Source organism: Homalodisca vitripennis, chromosome 5 (assembly GCF_021130785.1).
Source record: "Homalodisca vitripennis isolate AUS2020 chromosome 5, UT_GWSS_2.1, whole genome shotgun sequence".
In the NCBI taxonomy this organism is placed as follows: domain Eukaryota; kingdom Metazoa; phylum Arthropoda; class Insecta; order Hemiptera; family Cicadellidae; genus Homalodisca; species Homalodisca vitripennis.
The window spans coordinates 41,862,824-41,882,265 of record NC_060211.1 but is presented as its reverse complement, the minus strand read 5'-3'; the positions used below and the strand labels follow the sequence as shown (position 1 = coordinate 41,882,265).

The 19,442-nt window shown below is 32.8% G+C and overlaps 1 long non-coding RNA gene across 2 annotated transcripts; it reads left to right on the top strand.

Moving 5' to 3' along the window:
• Positions 1 to 7,780: 7,780 nt before the first annotated feature.
• LOC124362081 lies at positions 7,781 to 18,549 on the top strand. Of its 2 annotated transcripts, XR_006922429.1 has the most exons (4): positions 7,781 to 7,918; positions 8,985 to 9,086; positions 14,442 to 14,792; positions 17,458 to 18,549. It is a non-coding gene; the product is annotated as an uncharacterized LOC124362081 (long non-coding RNA). The 2 variants fall into 2 exon arrangements; XR_006922430.1 differs by lacking the exons at positions 7,781 to 7,918; positions 8,985 to 9,086 and adding an exon at positions 12,697 to 12,806.
• Positions 18,550 to 19,442: the final 893 nt, after the last annotated feature.

Genomic DNA, 19,442 nt, shown 5'->3' with positions numbered 1-19,442 from the left:
ACTGATTGACGAAGGGTGTTATATGGTCATATCGTCTAAGGTCGAAGATAAAGCGAACACAATAATTTTGAGTACGTTGTAATCTGTCCGAAAGCTCAACCGTCATGTCATTTATAACTTCGCTACAGTAATTGAACTGGCAGAAAATCAGGGTTTTCACTAGCATTACTTTCAAATTCAAGGGTAAATAAATAGCAAATTGCTTAATACTATGAATACCAGCAAATGCCCTGCCACAAGTCTCAGTAACATTATCGGCCCAACTAAGAGTTTTTGTTATAGTCAGTCCAAGATTTTTGACCTTGTCACTGTATGAAAGAGGACGACCGTTTAATATGAGTGTAGGAGAGTTGTTCACAAGTCGATACCGCTCAGAAGTCTGGAAGTTCCAATAAGAATAGTTTGAGTCTTGCTTTCGTTAAGTTTCAGTCCGTGTTTGGAGGCCCACGTTGCAATAGCGTCAATGTCAGTGTTCATGTCAGCAACAATGTTTGGATAGTTTGAAACAGAAAAGTGGCTGTAAATTTGCAAATCGTCGGAATACAGGTGAAAAAATGAGTGTTTGATCATAGCAGTCAAATCGTCGATGTAAATTGAAAAAAGAAGAGGGCCAAGGACAGAGCCCTGTGGCACCCCTCGATTCACAGGTTTCCAGTAGGAGTCTTTGTCGTTGGACCTAACACACTGCTGACGATCTGACAGATACGACCCAAACCAATCCACACAGCCATCAGAGAATCCGATTTTAGACACTTCAAAAGAAGCAATGGGTGGTAAACGCAGTCGAAAGCCTTAGAAAAATCAAAAAGCGTTAAAATGGTAACAAGCCTTTTGTCCATTGCCAAACTTATATCTTCAGTGATTTTTGTTATTATATTTTATTATACAAAGTAGTTGTTGATTATATTTAGATCAATTGAGATAGGCTTATCAGAGTTAACTTTGCCTATGCCAAGCTCTTTTACTTTTTCCCATAACGATTTTGTTGATTGTTGAACAGAAAATTGTAGATAGTATAATCTTATTTTGGCATTGCGAAATTGTTGCTTAGCTCTGTTCCTTAGTCTTTTATATATTAGCCAATCAGCAGGTGACTTAGTACGTTTCGCTTTACGAAATGCAGAATCTCTTTGAGCCTGCAAATTACGTATAACATCTGTGATCCAGCGAGCTGGCCGCCTAGTAACCCTCTTCGCCACCAGTGGAGCGTGCTGGTCACAAAGTGAAGAAACAAAAGAGCTAAATTTATTGACTATAAGATCAACAGTAGGGGCTAGAATTACCTCATTCCAAGGTAAAGCCCATGCATCATTGAGAAGAGCATCTGAATCAATAAATTTTTAATTTCTGAAGGATACGAATTTGGGGCTCGCCTTAGGAATATATAGTCTGTAAACACAGAAGATGAGGTCATGTCGAGAAAGGCCAGGGGCAGGGTATTGTCCATGGTGCACAACGCGATCCGGGTCAGCAACCGCCATAACATCCAGCAATGTGTCGGCAGTAGCTGTGTGGTGAGTGGCGTTTAGTGGAAGAATAGTTAAATTACAGGAACGGAAGAGGTTAGTCAAGTTGTTCTTGTCGTAGTTATTAGGTCCCAGTAAATTGCAGTTAAAGTCCCCCATTACTATGACATGTCGGTAAGGAGCCATAAAATTGATAAGTGAGTGTTCGAATTCCACTTGAAAATCCAGGCCAGGTGCCCTGTAAGCACACAGCCACTAGAACGTGTATTCCATTACAACTAATATCGATAATCATGTACTCAGGAAACCCTAACCTGGAGTTATCGGAAGAGTAAAGGACAGATACAAGAAGATGTGATTTTACAAAAGCGGCTACTCCACCACCTCCCTTCGAAGTGCGATCGTTTCTATAAATATTGTACCCGTGAAGCTCAACGCTCTTGTCAGTTATATGGGATTTAAGCCAAGTTTCAGAGACTAAAATGATATCAAATTGAGTGGAATCGAAAACAGTGCGGAATTCATCAATGTGGCAGAAGAGGGACTGAGCGTTGACGTGAGCCAATTTAAGAAAAGAACGGAAAGATGACAGTGATTGGCGTAGAGCATGGTGGAGAGGAGGTGAGGCAGAGGCACCGACAGCGTGTCGAGCACGGGCGGGTGCGTCAGGACTCCGCACGGCTAGCCGTGACAAGACCACGACGAAGCGGAGCGACACGCGACACAGGCACAAGACTCGGCTACACACTCAAACCACACACACTCATACGGTATAATAAAGAAAGACATATTCTGACAGTAAAAATCGTTAATATTTTTATTATTTAAACATTCACACAATGAAAACGTGTAGTACTGACATAGTTTTCATTTACTCACTTGGTCAGCTCCAATAAAGTAAATAATTTCAATAGTGGCAAAAAAAGTAAATTTGGTGGGGGGGGACTTAAAACTGTTCTAACGACGGACTAAACATTAAGGCGATTAGCTCATAAACAAATATGTAATAAATAATATTTAATCTAGTAATGAATTAATATGTCCGAGAAAATATTTTGTTTCCTATAGTTACAACCTCTAATAGGTTCATAAATTATAAATATTTGAATTAAGTATGCTATATATAGTATACATACATATATACAACACGCTTATAAACTGTTTATTAAGACAAAAAAACAGGGATTACGAATGTAATTAATTTCAAATCAAGTATAAATATCATAGATAGGATGTAGTTTTCATAGGCAAATCGTTGAATGAAGTAGATTCAATAACGCCACATAGCATCACCCAGGTCCAAGAGGTTGAACTTTCATGGTTCCAGGGTTCTGATAACGTACTGGGTTGTTTTTTCCAAATTTTTTTAACAAATTCGAAATAAGACGGAAATATTCCTTCTAACAGTAGGGTGTTTTCATATTATATTCGATACGAGAAATTATATTTTGGTAACTGTGTTTTAAATTCAGATTATGATAAGTATTTGTTTATGAAGTGGATACCTGAGAGACAATACGCAAGGAGCTCACACAGAATACGATTTTCGATATGTATACGTAATACAACGTTTATAACATATACGATAGGTAATGGAAATGTTAGTTAAGAAACAGATTACTGATCTCAAAGTATGTAAAGTTTGATTAAAACTATACTAATAACTGTACGTATAAGCAAATTGTTAGAATTTAGAGCTTGTTCAGTACAGTAATGCAGATACAAAGAAAAATTTACAATCTAACATTTACTACCTGTATACATTTAAGGACAATAAAATTAAACATAGTTGACTGAAGTAGGGTTTATAGGCCTATATATGTGCACATATATTCTTGATTGTGAGCACAGGGCAAACTCAAAATTGGCATCAAATAATTTATAATTATTTGGAACCAGAAGTGTTCATAAATGTGCAAACTCCACAAAATTGCATAGAGAGCCACGATAACTGCTAGTATTGAATAAGTTTCAAACGCTGTTATTTTAGTTTTATTTAATTTAAAATTTAACCATCTGATCTAACTCTTGGTAAATTAAGACCACACTAGGTAACCAAAAATACATTTATTTGACTTTAATAGCGTTTTTTGGGGGATTTTCACAGGGGCATAGAGATAATGGGGATTTTTTTACGAAGCAAATCTCGAGGACAATAATTACTTATAGAAAATTTGATTCGTGACATAAATTATTCATAAAACACACCAATAGCACTTTTTACCAGCATTAAGCATTATTTTAAAGTTGTACAGGCCATATATTGTGCGTGTGTATGAGTTTTTATGTCAGTAACAGATGGCACAACAATTCGTGTAACATCAACTAATTGATATATAGACTGGTGTTTGCAGCACTACATCTGTTACAAGAGGAGAAAATGTTGATGTTGACAACAAATCGAACACGTAAAATTGGGTTTGCCCGTTTGTTCAGAGGCAAATGTGTTATTACTAAACAGTATGTAAAACCATTACACCGTACAGAATGAAAATGTATTGAGATGCCAATTTAAAAGTAACTTAACCATGCATTTCATTAAAAATACAAACGTATATCTGGATACATACACTTCAGCTGCAAGCTCATTAAAATCTCAATATTATTTGGAAATTAAAAAAATCGAATCAAAAGAAGTTTTAGCGTAATTTCAATATGTATAATACTGTGTTTTTATATTTCGACAACAGAAAATACAAACAGAAACCGTCTTCAATGGTTTACAAGTATTTTCAAGCTTATGCTATTTAATTAAAAATCAAGTTTTCAACTGATCAAAATAAATCATTAGGCATTAGTTAAGCATTCAGCGAAGCCTCTTCCGCCTTTTGACTGATGGCAAATGGAATGAACGAAGCATGAGTCTCTTATATGATAGTCCAAAAGTCAAATTAACTTGTTTTCTTGTATTATGAGTGCAGTCTTGAAATTCGGAATATAGCTCAGAACTGTGCTCTCAAAACGAGAATGTAATCTTTATTCATTATTTGCTCGGTTTTGCGTTTGCAAAATCGGTGCAGTGAAATCTTGCAAGTGAAATCGGTTTGTGCTCACTTGTGTGCAGGAGATATACCAGGTGTCATCAAATAATTACCTATAGTTAGTTATAATCTTATTACTGTACATATGATTTGTTAGTGGTATATTTTAGGTTAACCTTACGACAGTTTTGTTTCACCATTCATTGAAGTCGAGACTGCCTGTTTACGTCATTGTTATAACCTAAAAACAAAATTGTTAACAAATCCAAAGAAAGCTTAAACTCAGGTTTATCACAATTTTCGCAAATAGTACAACAGGCAACCCCTATCTCTCAGCATTCTTCAGTGGCTAACAAATGTTCTAACACAAGCAGGACAAGGGAGACCACGCGTTTAACAGGAAAGAGTGAACCAGATTAAATATTCATTTTCAAAGTCACCCTCTGGCCGTGTAGTAGTCGCAAACTCAACATTTCTAAATCAACTTTGCATAAGGTTATAAGGAATTGACAGAATTATTATCCTTATAGGTGACCTAGTGATAAACCTCACCAGTTGCTGTGTGAAACCGACATTTTTGCCCACGGTGAGTAAAAATTTATATCACGCATCAGCTTTAGTGATGACTGATGAGGATTGTTTTCATTACTTCTAAGAAAAGTAAATAGACACAAGTGTTTTTTCCCGAAGAGCTGCATCAGCTGCTATCAGTAGATAACCTCAGACGAAGAATTACGACAGCCTTTCTTCACGTGACTTCTCGACCACCATCTTGATGCTGTCCGTGCTTGAAATGTAAAACATTTAGAGAGAGATTTACTACTTAGTTAAAAGGAAATGTTTATGGATCGCTGTAATGCGAACACGAAGCTTGTAAACTGGCGTACGTAAACTTTATTTATTTTGAGTATGAAAAAGTTGATTTTCATTCTTCTTTGGTCCATGGCCAAAGAAGTACCACACTGTGTTAGCCTATACTAGCTAACGGTTTGAAATAAAGAGTATAAAATACAAGTGATAAGTACTTTGGGATTATACCGGCCACACCAGTATAAATACAAAAATATACATTTATAGAAACAAACATAAAGAAGAAAAAAAGATTTTTCGTTCTATAAAGAACGAAAAATCAACTCTTTAATTACAAACTTACAACGATTATCAATTGTTAATTGGTTTCCTGTGACGCCCAGAATGCAACAATATCAAGGATGAGTGACTGTAGTGGATTTCCGCCTTCAGCCGCAACTGCTGACCGCCACATCTATTCAGCTAGGTATGAGTCAAGATGGTGTCGTGTTGTTCCTCGTTGTTTTTTATTACGCCATTTAGCTGAACCCCACATTCCCTCAACCTGTTGAGTATTAGCACCAGTTTCCTAGTCGACAAAATTGTATCGATGGTTAACTGTGAAATGTTGAAAACCTGCTGCACGGGCGGCGAGACTCTGCAGTCACGTTATCTACTAGACCGCTCGACTTTGACCTCTGTCTGAGGGTGGGGATGGGTTTGCGATAAGACAATTCCTGTTTTATATTGACGAAATATTGTTCTACACTAATCTAGTAACCAGTAGAAGCAAAATGTCAAATAACGATTCATGCCTGGGTGTGGTCGGTATAATTACAAAGTACCGTGATATAATTCAATTGATTCAAATATTTGTTTCGTATAAAACTTAATTTTCTACAATTGTTAGTTTCATTTACAAATATTTTATTTTCTGCACTAAATATTTATATTTTTGTCAGATTTTCTTACCTATGTGTTCCATAAGTTAAAACTATTTATATTGTATGGAAACCAAATAAATTAATAAGTATAAGAGCAATGAAACAGCCAAAGCGGAAATTTAATATAAAAAAGTAAATTGACTGTGTACTTCATGCCTGAAACAAGGTGCTCTTAACTTTTCAAGATGCGTAAAGAGAAAAAGCAAGGCAGGAAAGGTATAACAACCAAAAATATTATTTTAAGGAGAAGCCTTATTCAGCCGTTTTATGGGCCACAGGCCTGTGTGATGATCTTATCAATCCGGATAAGGGGGAGAGTCGTTACAGTACAAGACAGATTGTAGAACCACCGAGTCTTTCAATAAATAATATTAATAACTTATATATAATTGATATAAATAAAAACCATTTACTTCTTGGCATCTACTTTTAACAAAAAAATATTCCTTTTTTGATCACCCCAACCTGTTTTTACTCTTTGATAAGTAAAATTGTGTAAATCTGTGATGTCCTTTAAATGATTCCCTCATAGACACTTTCAGGTAGTTAAGGCACGATAATAACGGACAAAGAACGTCATAATGGAGGTTCTGATGTTCTATGTGCGTGACCATTCACATTACCGGGTCTTCTTTCTCAAGTTGCCACTTACATTCAATCCCTACCATCATGCCACATTTGCTGCCCTCATCCTACGTCATTTATTCTCAGGGAATGTTTTTTCCGATGGGAGAGATTAAGAATTCACATATTATAGATAAATAATTATCCAAGCAGGGCTTCGTATTCGCAGTTTTATTAGTTTCTTCAGTTTTAATTCATAATTTATTATTCGTTTATTGTTATTGCTATTGAAAGTAGTATTTTAAAATGAACAGGTACTCTTTGTAACTCTGTTTCTTAGAATAATTAGACTAATAAATATACCAACAGGTTTCTTGTAAATTAAACTATAGGTACATTCCTAAGCAGTTGGAAAAAATATAATAAAATACTGAATGCTTTAAAAACTATAGTACAAATAAATTACTTGCTGCTTATTGCAGAGCCGAGTGATAGCAACAAATACAAATATTTACTGGGAACATGCCAAAAACAAACCAAGACTTTTGTGAATTAAGACCTTGAGTTTCAAGTAACCTCTTTGCCTAATATCATTCGTTTATACATTATATAAAAGTCGTTAATCATATATTATGACTATTTAAAAATTAAACAGGCATTTAATTTGCTTCATACTGCAAATAGTTATATTACCACGATTATTGGCCTGTAAACTTATTCCCCACAGTTAAAATTTTGTTTGTAATATTTTATTTCATTAGCGGTTAGTATAATAGTAAAATGAAATTCTTTCACAGACAATTATCATTTTTATCTGCGGTCTTAGAAGTGTTACTATGGTTCTTGACACAACTAAGATTGGGTTATTAAAAGTTATTCATAAGCTACGTATTTAGATTTTTTTCGGTGATATTGTGTTATTTGGAAAATCACCCAATAATTGGCCATGCTGCCTGATTTCATCTACAGAAGAGTCCTTCTTAATCACCATTGGAATGAGGATAGACCAATCATTTCCAGGTAACGTGAGCAAGGAGACCACTTCCGCCGCTGCTTGTGACGAAATCAGACACGTCATAACACGTCATTTCGCTTTTACCGTGTTAGTATTTTGTGACTGGCCTTCACGAGCTGCAGTACTAGCTACAGTGGATGACGTGGCTATAGTGAGCAAGTAAGTGCTTATTGCACAACTATTTTTTGTAAATTTTCCTTATTGGTTCATTCATGGTTTGTAAAATCCATATTTATATTCGTGTTGTGTGCGTACTTTTATTACTATGGTTCATACATCAAAAACTTTAAGAATTAAATAGGATTACGTGCGAATGCCTGCAGTTAAGCTATAAATTGCTAAAATAAATTTGTAAATGAAAAATTATATTCGTACAGTAAATTTATTTTGGCTTTATTGAGAACGTTTTAGACTTTGTGATTGAGTCTAGTTTATTACTTATACTAATAAATAATATTATCATAAACAATGAAGTTAAATGGAATACAAGCAATCTTTAAGGTTTACATGTTCATGTTTGCTTAGTGCTAGAGAATCGATTACAACTACGTTAGATCGTGTTTACTCAAGGTAAATAGATTCCGAGGAGGAAGATGTTGAGTAATTTGTAAAGTTTCCTAAACGGGATCACCGCAAAGTTCGCAGATTGTAATTAAATACCTTATCAAGTTCGGGAAACATTTAAGCTTCTTATGTAAGTTTCAAAAGTAAGTAGTGTTAACTCGAGTATCATTGAGTAGAATCTAAAACCTATTTAGAGTTTGTTTATTCCAAACGTAAACTAAATTTCTTCTTAAAATTTTTATTAAGCATTTAATACTTTCTTTAGATTAAGTTATATAAGAATATCATATAGAGGTAACATTAAAGTCTACTATAGAAAATCAACTTGCATGTTGAAAATAAAACCATACAGATAAACGTTTAACTGGAAATATTCAGCGTTCTCCCCAAAAATTCGACTACTGAGTTGAACCTTACATACAAACAGGGTAATATACTTTTATTTAGTCACAATTTCTTTCATTAATTTGTACAGTATTTTAGTAATGTGTAAACAATGTATAAATATTATGAGATTTCCTTTGATACTAAAAGTTATTATTTTTTTAAATACAGCAACAGTTTACTAATAAATTAAAATCATTGTAATCCGGAATAACCACGATTATGCGTCTTGTGGCTAAACTTCTCATGATTTGTAATTAAAGTTTGTTTTTAACAGTGGAAGGATTCTGAAGGAAGCAGGATTGTCCGGACATTTTCCATCGTTCAGAGATACAAAAACAAACTAAGTTTCGAGATCTGCAATCTGATCTTTCTTCAGGTAAATAATTCTAACCTAACACATAATTAAAAATTAGGTTAAAATAAACAAATCATACCAGAGCGTTGTGACACGTCTTCCTGCCTTACGTTTTTTCTGTAAGGCATAGTGCTCACCACCAAAGAAGTTCATTGCTTGTATTTTAGTCCTTAAACTTGTGGTATGTTTTAAAAACAAAAATAATATTTAAATAATATATTTTGTAATAGCGTATGAATAAGACCTCTATATCCTGGAGGTCATGCATTCAATTCCCAGGGTGATAAATAAATATCTTTAACTGGCTTTAGAACGTTTTCCCCTAAAACGTTTGGTATAATTAATTTTAATGCCACATGAGTAGAAATAACCACCTTAATAAACTGAATTTAGCTCAAATGCTGTAAAATTTTCCAAATTTATACAACGTGAAATAATTTAATTATGATATAGCAAATACTAAATTGGTGTATGACAGCCCTCTTCTAGTCGCAATAACGATTGAGAGAGTTTTTTTTTTTAATTTTGGTACGAGAACACACATAATGTAGCGATGTAGCAATAAACCTGGCAGCTGAGTCAGAATCTTAAAATACGCTTTGCTGATTAGGAGTAAAAGTAATCCAATAATATCTTAGTTATAAAAATTATGAAATATTTGTTGCTTGAAATATTTGTTACTGGCTGTCTGACGAGTCACAGAATATGGAGAAGGCTACGCACTAACCGAGAGGTCACGCGTTCTATTCCTGGAAAGTTAAATACATATTTGCAACTGGCTTTAGACTATGTTCTCCTAAAACTACACGAGTAGGAATAACTACTGTAATAATCTACATTTATGTTAAATGCTATTATTATTACTAATTATTACATGGAAAATACTAAATTTCTGTATTACAGCTCTCTTCTAGTCGTAATAACAGTTAAGAGAGTTTTATAAACCTTTGGTACGAGTACACACATAATGTAGCGATGTAGCAATAAACCTGTTGCACATTAAGTACCACATTAGGTCGATGGGACGAGCCCAGGTGTATCTTGCAATGTTTTAACCTTTATATAAACACACTCACTCTTGAAGATGTATGGCAGCGATTTGTCTCTCGAATGGTTCTGGGGATTACACGGGGAAGGTAAAAGGACTTTTATTCTTATTTTGTTTCTCAGGTGTCTTTAGTCCTAGCGCACGCACTCCTTGTTGATATATTTTTGTAGAAATCAAAGAATAATAATTGTAACATTCAGGTTATTGAAGGTTCTCACAGTTTCCTTATATTATGAAATCTGTATGAATATAAACAGTTTGAGAGATAAAGTGTGTGGGTGTTAATTTGAAATTTCAAATACTTAAAACACACATCGTCCTAGAGTCTCCAAAGATACCTGCCATTTTGTAAGAGCTTAATAGGAATATGTAACATAAGGAGTAATAATTGTAATATTTTCATGAAATCTTCTTATTTTGCTCGGCTGAGTTAAAACCCCGTTTCCGGCATACGTATGGTGATGTTAAACATTCAGTTCTGCTTCAGCTACAAACAAATTCTCGCGAGGTGTGTGTATAAGTATTACTTTTGCTATTAAATAGTTATTAATCCGATAACTTCTGTTAAATATGGATATTAACATATTGAATATTGTATGGTTAAGGTAAATCAGGTCTTACCTATTTGTTTATGATAATTAAAACCAATAGTGTTGTGCACGTGATTAATCTTTTGGAGAAGCAGTTTTCATTTAATAAATTAATGTGTCGGCTTAAAGTTAACAATTTGGAGTTATTTTTGGCGGGGTGGTAAAGATTACGTTGTCAACGTTCGTGGCAGCCACCATTCCACGGTGAATACTTGAGGTTTCCGGCTTGCATGATCACCTCCATGCAGTAGATTCAAGTTAAAGGGTCGTATTTTATACGGATCCCTTTTTAGGATACTTTCCATTGTTGTTCAGGGCCTAGGACTATTTTTTCTAAAGGCTATCGAAATACGGAAAGTCAGTCAGAGATATTCGACCGAGACAAAATGTCAGTACCTAACAGTGTTGTAATAATGTATTATTATCAGCTCTGTAGGCTATTATCGATTTATTAGCATACATCTCTCCATACTTCAAAATGTCATATGATCATACTCAATGTGTTTAAAAATTTATTTACTATACATTTTGCAGTCATGGTAAACAACTGGTAAAAACAGTTTTACAATATTAGCTCATTAACAGCCATTGGAAAACATTTACAATCTTTAAACTTGATATTGCTCATATAGAACAATGATATTTCCAGTTTATATGTTACTTAATATACGAATGATTGTATGGGTGGACATAGAAAACAGAAAATGGTCAAGCTAATGTTCAGCCAATAAATAGTAACCAATTTAGCCAAAATAGGTGTAAATTCCTCATTAGGCACAACAGAATCCAAATTCTTCATTACACTGAATTTTCTTCATAGGTTTACTGATTAACAATGCTTTTTTTATTCACATTACTTTGATCAAAACTTTAGATATATTTAAAACTGTAATGCTCTTAGAATAAATATAAAATGAGAAATATCTTGTTTATCACACTGCAAAAATAACAGCAGTTTTTAATACTCAAATTGGTCCATAAAGTGATAGTTTTAGTTACGGTACCTTATAACAGAGATCTAAAAATCAGCTAAGGTATAATTTAAGTTTCAGTGCGCTAACCTCAAACTTTGTCATTGCCTCATTAGAAGTAAATGCTGCAGTTTTGGTATTTAAACTTTATTCTGAAGTTGTGATTATTTTACTGGTGTCATTTACATTTCGGTGTATTTATATTTCCGATACTTTTATTGCTTCGAGTATTCACTTTTGTGTAAACAGTTTGACAGAGATAGTTTTCTCACATAAATATACGAAGATGAAAACAAGACAAATATGAGAATAAGGTTCAAACCTTGGGTGCCTGAAGATTTTCTGCGGCAATTTGTAATGGAGGCTGAAACGTTCTCAAGTTGATTCGCTTGGTTTCTCCCGCAGTATTTTCCCCCTTAATGGGCATATAAATACATTATACGTGATTATTCGGTACTCTAACTCATCAACCTCAATAAAATATTGGAGGAACATTATTGGATTTATTATCAACCAAGTCTATAACCATCGGCTTCACTAACAAGCTTATTCGGCAAGGAAGAAGTATTCTACCAGTCCATTGTGGTATTACAAACAAATTTAAAAAGATTCACGATTGCCACCATTTTTATTTCATTATTAAATATTTAACGGTACATTTTGAGAATTGAAATCCATCCTAATCCGTAGACATTTGGGCATTCACAGAAAATTTACTTCCTTTAACCGATCAACTATGTGCGTCTAAACTTATTGACTAGAACATTTAACACCTGAGGAAGGAGATTGATTTCAATTCACGAAACGTCATGTTATATATTTTTGTGACATGTAGCAATTACAAATTTTTAAGCTCATTTTATCCTTTAAAACCATACATCGTCAATAACAATATTTTAAACGAATAAGAAACACTTGTTTACCGACCACACTGTTTCCCTAATAGCAAGATGTCTATTACCAGCCGTATACGTAATCTCAGACATAATTACTGTAATGAGTGTGGGAGCTCCGTGACCCGTCACTTTCACCTGCGCTCACTCCAGTGCTTGACTTCTCGTGCTTGTGACTGGTGCTCGTGACTTGCATCATGTACAGTGACAACGTCTAGACTGACCTCCAACCAGATGTGGTACGATGTGTTTACTTTAACCTACATTGTAATTATATGTTAGGCTAGTTATGCACCTGAGAAAGACATCAGATTGCAGATCTCGAAACGTAGTGTTATACATTTCTTTATATATTTAACGGTAGCAAATGTCCGAAATCCTATTATCTTTTTTAACCTCATCAATAAAAAAACTTTAAAGTTTCAAAGAATGAGACTAATTCATATGGAATGATTGAAGCAATAGTCAAACAAAAAAAGGTTGTAATTTTGGATCCTTGAAATAAATTGTCTATTCTAAGACACTGAAAGGCACGAAGATATGGTCTAAAATTATCAAAACTAAATTAGTTTTAAGGTAAGTTTTACTCATGAATTGGAAACATTCATAGAATAAAGTATTTTCATTTAAACATACCCATATTATTTCAAGAAACCCAACATACACAGTTTTATTTATCTCATTCCCATGAAACAAGTTACTAAATAGTATTACGGTAAATTGAAGCATTCAAATAAAAACAGATTACATAACTTTTCAACATCAAATTCAGATTTAACTAACTGGAAAGTATCAATTCAGGGATAATAGTTCAAAAATAAGAGATAAAAATAAAAATTAATTTACATAATTGAGAATCACAATAAAATAAAAATGAAAAATGGGTTTAATACAAATTTACCACTCAATTGCTAGGAGCATTATGTCCATTAAAACAAATAATTATGTATACATTATACCTTTAATAACAAATAATATTCTGTTCATTTACATAGTAAAAAGATAATACCAATGATCTCTGTATCTGCTGATGATCTCACTAGACTCAAAATGAACATAAAACAAATAGTTAAGGTTAATAGAATAATTTTAATAACCAACCGTATTTCAACCGATCGTAGGCTATTTAAAACTTATGATACTAACAATAAAACTTGTTTCTGTTCAAACGTATTCTGAATGAATATTCTTATCCTATAAAAAAATCATAAATACAGATGATCTAAAAATAGTGTTAATGTAAAAATCAAAATTCCTACAGGCGTCATGATAAATCTGTATTAAAATTGCTTCCAATTGTAAAATAAATTATTAAATAATTAATTACTACATTCGTGTCAAAACTTAATACACGAAATAAAATATTATTTTACAAAACAATATCATATGCATCTTCAACTGGCATCCAAGTGGAAATTTTTAAAGTACCTACACAATGTTTGAATTTTAAATTACTACAAATCTTATGAGAAAGAGTCAACTATAACTATTTTGAACAATTTAAAATTACATGACATTTTACGGAATTAGAAACTGTCTTTGACTCACTTTTGTATATTAATAATTAATACTAATACGTAAAAACATCAACGATTGAAATAATATTTTGAGTTTTCCAAACCCAGTTACACAGACAATACTTTGACTTTTTACCCTAAAATCAATAAAGCTCTTTTTATTTACTAATTTGTAAATCTTTAGGACCTTTCCATCAATATTTATCACACTGACGGATAGACGACACGGTATTAAGAAAACCCTACAGGGTCCTTAACAAAGATGTTTAGAACAGTTTATATAATACCCATGTATCAAAGTAGTTTTTTCACTATTAATTGAAGATTTGAATGCACATTTTGTTATACGTGTTTCAGACAAAACGCTACTACTCGTAATTATCACCTGGTATTATGGCTTCCATCCTTTTCTACGTCTTAATTACTCTACTCCTGGTTTCGTGTGGAATTCAAGCCACAGAACGGCCACCATTCTTCGCCATCATCGCTTCACCTCAAGATATGGACGATTCAAAAGTCTTTCCTGACGGAACAGAACATGGAAGGTCTGATGATTCCCAGAACCTACCAACCTCGTCTACAACTCCTGATCCAAACAAATTCCTGTTTATTGCTCCTAAGATTCGTTGCCGCAAATGCTACAGAGTTGTCCATGGAGAATGCCGAAGGATTGTAGGATGCAGACTGAGGGATCCATAAAGTAAATCTGTACGTACTTAATATTAAAGTACTCTTTCCTTTAGTTGCTGTAGAATGTAGTAAAGCTTGGAAATAGTTCAAGGTTTCAAAACAACCAAAATTAATATTTGTAGATATAGTACATACAGAAGATAATTTTTTTCTTCAGAATTAGTTAATTTACAAGCACATGATCTGCCCTACAAGTCTACTAGTTACAAGTAAGACTACTCCTTCGTTAGGATAACGATCAGAATTTGGGTTTTCTTTTCCATTTTAGGAATGAAGATCAAATTATTTCAGCATTTTTCTGGAGCTTAAGGAGAACGATTCGCCATTATACGTGTCGTCTAACAGGAGAGATTCTTTTAACTTCGATATTTTTCAATTCCCCCACTGATGTGCGGATGATTGTAATCGTACATCAAAAAGTTCAGTCATTATAAAAACTATAATTAAACTTAAAAACTACGCTGTGCTGCCCAAGAAGCCCACCTGCTTATCACGCACATCATTTTTCTGATTTTACCTTGGGGCCAGGTTCATCTTATACCCAGAGCTATGCAGTTTCCATATCAGGTTGGTAGTTAAGAGTCCACAGAGAAGTTTTACTATCTCCTATTTACCCAACATTTCCTAGAAGGATACCTTCTTCTTCTGCACCTCCTCTGCAGAACACTAACTTTCGCGAAAAATCAGTAAACATGACAGCCAAACACTAAAAACACTTACTATGACCCTTAATAAAATATGAACAAACAAAAAAGTAATCAGTCAGGCATAAATCCGGTATTCATGAATTCGTCAATTCAATTCATTCTCAAGACGATCAAATATGGTACTTAGGAGTGGGATTTCAGAAATATTCAGGATACCCTATAGCACAATCGAAACAACTATTTTGTAATGTATAGAATCACTTCTTTTATTCATACTTAATCAATACCGACCATATTAGCTGTTGTTTGATATATATGAAGAAAAACAACCGACAACCGCGCGTTTTTACTATTTTAATCTCGGGCAGCTGAATATCAATAAATGTCCCATCTGTAATAATTATAGATGTGAATTCCGCTCTTATCAATTGACATCACTTGACCGAGAATGCTACGGAATAGTCAGTAATAAAAGAAACTGTTTTATTAAAAGGCTTAGGTATTATACACTCCAATCACATGTAGTACTTATTAGTATTAATAGTTTAGCCTAGTAGTATTCAGTAATTTACACCTATTAAAGATGATAGATATAGATTACAATTTTCTGAAAATTTTGACCTAACATATAGATCTACAGATTTAACATATTCCACAACAAGAGTCCAGATTATTACTAGTGGGTTTGCCATTAAGAAATCTTTTGATACTTTTAATTAATGACTTTAACTTGAATTAATAATAAATTCCAAAATATTTGTACTTCGTTGATTAAATCTTCAATAATTGTACTCTTTACAAGCTGATTGCAAATTACTTCTATGCATATTGCTTATATATTTAAAGTTATACATCTGCCTAGCACTACGTTAAAAATAATAGTGTAAAATTTCATGAGGATTAATATTGTTCTTATAGGGAATATTCAAGACCGTTTCATTATGGCCAACTCTTAAAGTCGTGATGTAAATATAAAATATGCGCACTTTACGCTATGTAGGACTGACTATAGTTAGTTTTTCTAAAAAAGAGCTCTTCCGCCAGGTCCCGGCAAAACAGTTCTGCTCACACTTTGTAATCACCAAAACCAATTTTGGTATATGTGCTATTTGTGGGATGGTGTAAAATGGAAACCTTATCGGCATTAACGTCCAGTACCTACAGTATCACATAGCATTTTCAAAATCTCAAAATAATAACTAATAATGGATTTCGTAAGGGTTTACACAAACATTAACCACGCCTTTAATTAATTATAAACTTAAAACTCTCAATTTTTGGTATGTTGCTTTTAAAAATACATACAACAAATGCTGTATAAGTATTTTTGACTATCATTGCCTCTATATTAATAATGTATATTTCATCATTATTTATTTTTGGAATAACGATGAGTTACATTGGAGAATGCTTAAATTTTAAACAGAAAACTGTGTTACTGTCCATAATTTTGGTTATCACAATCCACAATAACACACAACATATTTTTATTTTACTCGAATACATGGACGAATGCCTAATTCACAGTTATTACATTTAGGTACACGATAAGAGTAATCTTAATTAGTAAACTGTTGCTACTAAGGCTGTTATAACCTGGATTACATCAGGGTTCCGCTAAATGTAAATCGTATTTTTTAGGATGTACAATATATTGTATCTTTCAGATACGTCCGACGCTGATAAATTGTATCCGATCTATCACCAGTAGGATCATTTGTACATTAAGGAGTACATAAAAATCATTGCCAATTAAATAAATTACCAAACATTTATATAGTTAAATTGCTTTTTGACGTTGAACTTAGGTTTGTTATGTTTGAACAAATACCTCGACTAAAATGTGAGCAATTTATAAAAGCGAGGAATTCATTAAAAACGACACAACATTGAGTGAAACATTCAAACATTCTACGGATAAAACAGGTCATTAAAAGAACTAGTTGGACTGATTAAAGCATAGACGGAGTAGATTTGAAAGGCTGGATAAAGATTTGAAGGCTTGAAGACTATTGTTAATTTTAACCACTTTTCAGATCTCGCCATCCTCTCTTCATCTCCTTCCATCTTCTTACTGGTGTTGTTACTTTCGGACTCCAGTGCCTCACCTACGCTCTCCAGGAGATATCCCAGACAAGCAGCCTCTTATGAACCCGACGACGGACCTCTCATATTCCCAGATTCCGGAGAACGCTTTGCAGAGCAGCCTTTGAAAATACCTGCATGTGTTATCCAAACCCTCCAATATGTCATGAACAGGAACTTACTTGATATCGCCATTCATCAGTGTCTTTCAGGATAAAGGATGACCCCTAGTGGTTATTGTCGAAGAAATCGAAGTTAATTAATGGATGTGAATTTTCCACATTGTTGAAGACTATTCTACTTTATTTATTGGACATTAAGTTTACTATATTTAAGACTTTTTTATGTTAACTTTCATGTAAAATAGTAAAAGTATTCACATTTTAGAAATTATTACATAAGTGTTTTGTACGAACACGGACAAACGGAAAATACATCTGGACAAGAAAGTTATGCTTTGTATATTTATCTTGAAATAAATAAATTAACTAATTAATCTATTCATCATTACAGTAGTTTATAATTTGTTAAAAACAAAAAACATTCAATAAATGATTTTGCAACATCTCCATAACTGCAGCTATACAATATCAATTCCTGTAATGCATCCTTGAATCAAACTGATATGGATATTGAAAGTTCTTGATCACTGTTATAATGACATTTACATATATTAATAAATTTTAAGAATATTATATTTATTACAAAAGTGTTTTAAAACAACTCTTATTAAGTTTTCTTGAACATTTACATTCTGACACTTTAGCATTATTATGAGTCTTAGAGATCCAAATCCTTTATTATTTATAAAAACATTGTATAAATTTCAAAGTTTTGAGAGTTTGTACTCTGATGTAATCGTATCGAAAACCATTAATTTGCATAACTACACTAAATTTAAAATATTTTGCTTCGGTTTGATTGACATTAGTTAAAATACTCAAAAATGTAATAATACTGAATTGTTGAAATACTGTATGCGTTTTATTTTAGTTACTGATGTCTGAAATTTTATGTCCTCGGTCCAAAACTCTTCCGTCAAACTGTCATCTTATTAGGCACTGTAACTTTCGTTTGGGAAACGGATTGTGCAGGGACCTGAGGACAAGGTTAACACTTTTGGTGAAGAGAAGATGGATTCACCGGTCTCGGATTCAGTTGAATCAATTAGGTTGTTGCAGTTGGACCACTATAAATATTAACTAGTATTTTATAACCTTTTGATCCTGGGTATTTTTTGCTAAATATATCCCAACAATCCCGGTGCTATATGTACTAAAATCACCTTAGTTTATTTAATATATGTAATATGTTATGCTAAAAACGCTTATCTAAGAAATGTGTTAATAAGATTGTTTGATTTTCAAAAAATTATAATTAGCATTATTTCCAAAAACATACAGAAGTAAATATTTAATATTATAGAAGAAGAAGAATGTAGCATTTGAATAACAAATGATAATATAAAAATTCTAAACTTACCTTAAATAATTTAATACCAAATAATTGAAAACAATCTTACATCACAATAGAAACAAATCTGTATATCGAGAATAATAGAGATTATGTTGTTTCCGTTGGCTGACTATAAATATAGATTTTTATTTTATACTCCTTAAAATTATTAATGCAATTTCGTATGGGGTGTTAAAACACCACGTTTAATTAGAAAAAGTAAATATTAAAGAATGCATATACTGTACATACATATGTATATATATATATATATATATATATATATATATATATATATATATATATATATATATCAAAAAGTATTCCCTTCATGAAGAAATAAAAATAAAAATAAAAACCAAATATTGGTAAACTCTTTATGAATTTTCGTATGACTTTAGGTAACAATATAACAATTTTACTTCTTTAGGTAACAATAATTAGTGTATAAATATTTAAAAAATTTAAATAATTAAAATAA